We start from the raw sequence: 6,637 nt of genomic DNA on the forward strand, positions 1-6,637 counted from the left end.
ACTTCATAGGCGGGCTCGGACGGGGAGGGTGCTCTAGAACTTTGAGTCTAGACCTGCTCAAAATTTTATCCCGTCCATCCCGTTCTGCAATTAGTCGGATTGACAACGTACTTATAACGAGAAAGACGTATTACGAACGGAATTGCCGTACTTCGAACCTACTAGGGACGTGTTACGACGTGGTGCAGTACGACATAAATTTCAGCATGTGTGCACACCGACCGGGTCGACTTCTCTTTGGAGGCATGATGTGTACAGCTCGGAGCCCTGAACTTGAATGAAGACTGACTACAACGCGCTCGGTATCCATAGGAGTCGGGCCAGGACGCGAATACACACGCACTTGGGACGAGATGAGGACGTACTGCGAACGAGTTGGTCGGCTTAAGAATTAGTTAGGACCGGCTTGGACGTATTGTGAACGCGGTAGAACGAGGGAGAAAACCGTGCCACCGTACCTTCTCTAGGGTTAGGGGGGGCGGTCGGGTAGACTAGTGGTTAAAGCGTTCGCTCGTAACGCCGAAGACCCGGGTTCGATTCCCGACATGGGTACAATGTGTGAAGCCCATTTCTGGTGTCCCCGCCGTGATATTGTTGGAATATAGCTAAAAGCGGCGTAAAACAATACTCACTCACTCACTCTAGGGTTAGGTTTCTTGTTGGGGTCTGCACAGTGTATAGTCATCTATGAACACATTGGGTGTTTTGTTTTTGTTTTGTTTGTTTGTTTTTGGTGTTTTTGGTGTGTGTGTGTTGGTTATTGTAGTTGTTGTTTTTGTTTTGTTTTTTTGCGTGTTTTTGTTGTTGTTTTTATGTTGTTGTTATGGTTTGGTTTGGGTTTTTTTTTGGGTAGGGTAAAGTTGGACGATATTACCACAACTAGGTGAAATTGGTAGGTAACCTTCGTTATTGATCTAGGACAATTTAATCAGTTTACTTGGTTTACTGCATCGTGCCGTATGCACAAGATATGCCAATGCATGAACAGCTGCACATATGGCAATCATCTCTCTACTCTATCCACGGACTACTTTCGTGATTGTAATTCGTTAACAAGTTAGTCGTCCTGTGGAGAGTTGCATTCCTCGGGCTTATGCGAGCCAAATACCTATGGTCGTGGGTTCGAAACGCGTTTTTTAGGTGTGTCAGCACCATAGCCGTGCTCGCGGGTTTCACAAAAGTGACAAACGTCTAAGACCTGCATCACCGGTTTTCCTCCAAACATTAAGATGACACGCCGTGATATAACCGAAATACTACGTGCGTTCGATTTTTAAAATTTGAGTGACCTGGTTCAACCAAGGTTAACTATTTCAACAACATTTCTGGCAACCAGTGTTGTTTTAATCCATCTACGTTAACCAGTGTTAACAAAATATAATTTAGGAACGCACCGGAAATATACCAGAAATCTCGGATATAAAACATAATATTTACCAAAAGATAAACACAACAGCCGTGCGCTTGTCTCGCAAGTCATTTACATCTCGTCACTGATCAATCACCAAAAGGTCGCCACAAGGTTGCAAAGAGTAAACGAAACCGATCGCCGCACAATGGAAACCAATCTGCGATTAAAATAACACCACTTGGGGACCTAAAGGAGACCAATGAAACCTGCGAGCGACCAAATCGGTCGCAGCCAGTCTATTGTGCATATATAGTGGACAACATACACTATTTCTCTGTATGCGTTTGACATCCGCAGATGTAGTTTAACACATACCGAAACGGTTTATATCCACTATTCGATGCATTTCCGGTTGGTTGGTTGGTTGGTTTGTTTAACGCCGCGGTCTGTAAATAATCGAGTCCAGACAATCCAGGGATTAATATCACGAGCATCGATCCACGCAATTGGGATCGATGACATGCATCAACCAAGCGAGCTTCACCACAGCCGCCTTTTACGGAAAGCATGGGTTGCTGAAGACCTATTCTTCCCCGGAGTTTCAGGGGTATTTCCGGATTTGACTTGCACCATATGTTCTGGTGCTTGTTAAGGTGAAGCCGCCTTCGATGTCTGGTGGTAGAGCGTCTGCCTGGAGAGCAGAAGGTCAGGGGTTCGATCCCCGGCCGCGTCATACCATGCAAAAGACGTTAAAAACATCTTGTTATCTGTCTGGCGCTCGGCATTAAGCATCGAAAACAAGTACTTGGTATCTTAGTGGGCTAGCACTATAAACTCGGCGTTAGTCCGGACTAGTACAAGCAGCCACACAGTTGTTTGGTATGACGCGGCCGGGGATCGAAACCTGGACCTTCCGCTCTCCGGGCGGACGCTCTACCACCAGACCACGGAGGCGGTCAACAAAGGCAAGACAACCACTCCGGGCGGACGCTCTACCACCAGACCACGGAGGCGGTCAACAAAGGTAAGACAACCACAGATTCCTCATATGTTTTTTATTCAAAAAGACATGAAGATATGCCCGTATTTACAATAATTTACATGATATATTTTTCCAGCTGTTGATTAACAGACCTCTCTGGATCGACAAAGCGAAAAAATATTTTAGTTGACATAATTAGGTATATACAAAAATAATATTGTTTGATAGGCATTTCTGAGGGGTTGATGACAAAGTAAACGCAGATAATGAATAAGAACTTCATTATTATACAGTAATTTTCACTTGCTTGACAGAGATATCAGGAGCATCAGCGAAACTTTGCTATTTCAGTATAATGAAGTTATTATCCATAAATTGTGTGAACTTTGTCAAAAATATTACATTCATTTCATGAAACATTAACAGTGAAAACAATTGTAAAAATGAACTTAAAGAGGAGCACTGCATACACCCTAGTGTTCTACCACTACATACACGGACAGTGTTGGAATGTGCAGGTGCTTAGAACTGTGTACAAAACCAACAGAGTATCTCAGATCACAACTTTTGAGGAATATAAGTCTTCAGGAAAATAGCACTTGACAGGCATACAAAATCAAAACAAGGGAACCCTTTCGAAAACATTCGAATTAATCTCGAATGAATCAACAAAAAACGTTTGTGATCCTTAATTTCATAAGACTACACATTGACACATACAACAACAGCAATGTACTAAGCACACAATTGCACACAGTGTAAAACTAAAGAACAAAATGTGAGAACGATACAAGTTTTCTGGCCCCCATGAAATGTTAACTTGTAATCCTTTTGCATATTTCTCAAGGATGTTTTTCTTATATCTTTGTCATCAAAATCAACATAACAAAACTGTAAACAATATAAAATCTCACATTAATGCCTCTCAATAAATGGCACGCCATCTTGATAAATGTCCCCTCAAAACCAATGATGCATAGATGCGCTGTTTGAGTTTCCCTTAACAAGACTCTGAATATTTTTCGGTCACATGTCAGATTGCAGTCAGGAAGCCCAAAATGGTTGAGGTAGTCGATGATGACCTCTTGGTGTTTTGTTTGTTTCTTTGTTGTTTAACTCGGTAAATAGTAACCTGTCAAAAGTCTCGACCATAAAATCGGGATATGCATTTAGGATACGATGACAAGCATCAACAAAGTCAGCGAGTCTGACCACCCGATCCCTTTAGTCACCTCCCATGATAAACATGGGTGACCTGGAGACCAATTCTAACCGAGATCCCTCACAGGGAACATCGTTCCAGTGGGGATTCCAGGTTAGAATTGGTCCCAAGCACCCCATGCTTGACTTTAGAGGTGACAATTTGGATTGGTGATCTGCTTGGTGACTTGGTCAATGTCACTCTACAGCATTAGAAATTGGCACAAATCCTGTAGTCCTTGCCAAACTGCCTAAGAGTTAATGTATCATAAGGACAAGTAGAAATTTGCTATTGTTAAGGGTTTTGCTGTATGTAATCACCATCAGGATGAGTGGTCTAAAACTGTTAGTTTATATCGCTGTTGTACTCTGACAACCATGGATGTTGGTCATTATAAGTCACTGGACTTCTTGGCCCAGGCTCGTTATTTACAGAACGCCATCATACAGCATTAAACAACAAACAATGCACCAAATAAACACAAATTTGGACATATTCATTTGGGTAGAGCCAAACTAGACACTGTGATAACCAAACCACCAAGATGACCAAACAAATTCATCTACATTAACAATGTCAAAAATAATTTTATAGCTAATGTACAGGTTTCTGACTACGAATGTATACTACTCAACAGAAGTGAAGGAACACCCGAATATATCATTTGATTATAGTGAGTGAGTGAGTTGGGTTTAATGCCGCTTTCAACAGTATTCCAGTTATATCGTGGCATGTCACCTTAATATCGAAGAAAAGCCCCAAGTGATGCAGGTCTAAGAGGTTTACCACTTCGGTGAAAAACCATGAGCACGGGTATGGTGCTGACAAACCAAGAAACAAAATCGGGGCGAACCGGGATTCGAACCCACAATCATAGGTTTCTGGCGTGCCCAAGGGATGCAACTCTGCACAGCAATTGCGGCGCCTTAGACGACTGGGCCACCTGTGTGCCCTTTATGACTATAGTTAATCTGTCATGGCAGATGGGTATTGCAGCACACAACCCTCTAATTATGGGTGTTCCTCAACTTGTTTCGAGTGGTATATTTTTTAATGTTAGCACTTGTGTTGCCCCGCATCTATACCAGAAACACTCAAACCAACTAAGGGGTAATAAATGAAATATTGCAACACATACTCTACTTAAACATACACTCATATGCGTACATAAATTACAAATAGCCAACAAATAAATAGGACACATACGTCTCTCATACATGTGTATTTACAAATGCTTCACCACTATACACTTGTCCTGCATGGCCCCGTTCCATAATGCGACCTTAGCGCTAAGACGATCATTACTCCCATACTTTAACATAGACTTACGACCTAGCGAACACTCGCTTTGTAGAGCGGCGCCTTGAACAGAACTGTAGAATTGGACACACTAAGAGACCTAGGTCTATCCAAAATAATGATTGAGTGAGTGAGTTAGTAGGGGTTCATGCTGTTATGAACAGTATTCCAGTTATATCACGGCGTGTCAACTGAATGTGGGAGGAAAGTCCGACCAGTTGCAGGTCTTAGGCATTCACCATTTCTCAGAAACCCACGAGCACGGGTATGGTACTGAGAAACCAAGAAACAAAATCGGGGTGAAAATGGTCATAGGTTCCTGGCGTGTCCAAGGGACGCAACTCTGCACAGCAAATAGTGGCACTTTAGATCACCGAACCTCCCATGCCCCCCGTAATGACGAAAGTTAGGAGTGTGGTATTATTTTATGATTGGTACTCTAAACATATATGCTTACTCTTCTCCATGAAACAATGCCCTGGTTAGTAATACTAGTAATTACAAATTTTAAACTACGCTTGTCGTAAAAGGCGACTATGCTTGCCATAAGAGGCGACGAACGGGATCGGGTGGTCAGGCTGGCTGACTTGGTTGATGCATGTCATCGTATCCCAATCGCGTGGATCGATGCTCATGATGTCAATCACAGGATTGTCTGGTCTGGTCCAGACTCGATTACTTACAGACCGCCATCATATAGCTGGAATATTGCTGAGTGTGGCATTAAACAACAAACTTTGGAGTGCCCTCACTTTCAGTTGAGCTGAGATGCACAATTTGACTGGTGGCAATATTTCTCTATGTATTTATTGTTAGTTTGATTTTCAAACATAATTCTTTTGAAATCAAAATAATGTATCTATGACATCTTTGATAAAACTGCATAAAAATACTGTATCAAGCTCTTTGAAGTAGCAATGAGACACACCCTGAGAAACAACAATACTATATTACACAGCATCCAGTTCCTGACACAAGCAATATTACAAGTAATGTCAACAATAGCCAAACCCTGTTTTTGTCTTGTTTTAGGTTGTCCCTGTCAAAATGTCACCATGTCTATATGATATGTCAATAAGTCAATAAGTCAATATGATCAAGATGTCAAGATGACAATATATCAATATGTCAAGATGTCAACCTATGAACATGTCAACAAATCAAAATGACAATATATCAATATATCGAGACGTCAAAATGACTATGTCAATATGATAATGTAAACATGACATTATGTCAGCATGGTAATATGTCAACATATCAATATATCAAGATGTCAACACGACAATATGTCAACATATCAATATATCAAGATGACAATATGTCAACATGTCAATATATCAAGATGTCAACATGACAATATATCAATATATCAAGATGTCAACATGACAATATGTCAACATATCAATATATCAAGATGTCAACATGACAGTATGTCAACATGTCAATAAGACAATATGTCAACATGACAGTATGTCAACATGTCAATAAGACAATATGTCAACATGACAATATGTCAACATGTTAATAAGTCAATATGACAACATGACAATATGTCAACATGTCAATAAGTCAATATGACAACATGTCAACAAGCAGGACGTATGGTCAATAAATGTCATCAGGGATGACATCGTGTTATGTTTCTAAACACATCCTAACAGAAAAGTTTTAACATTAATTTAAACAAACCATGTTCAACTTCCTCGAAATACATATTTCCAATTGAAACTTCATTTTCTATCATAGATTTATCTATGGCAGGCAATGTTGGAATTTTGGAATCTGTATTAACAAAATACTA

Source organism: Haliotis cracherodii, unplaced genomic scaffold (assembly GCF_022045235.1).
Source record: "Haliotis cracherodii isolate W230 unplaced genomic scaffold, xgHalCrac1.p SCAF_11, whole genome shotgun sequence".
NCBI lineage: Eukaryota > Metazoa > Mollusca > Gastropoda > Lepetellida > Haliotidae > Haliotis > Haliotis cracherodii.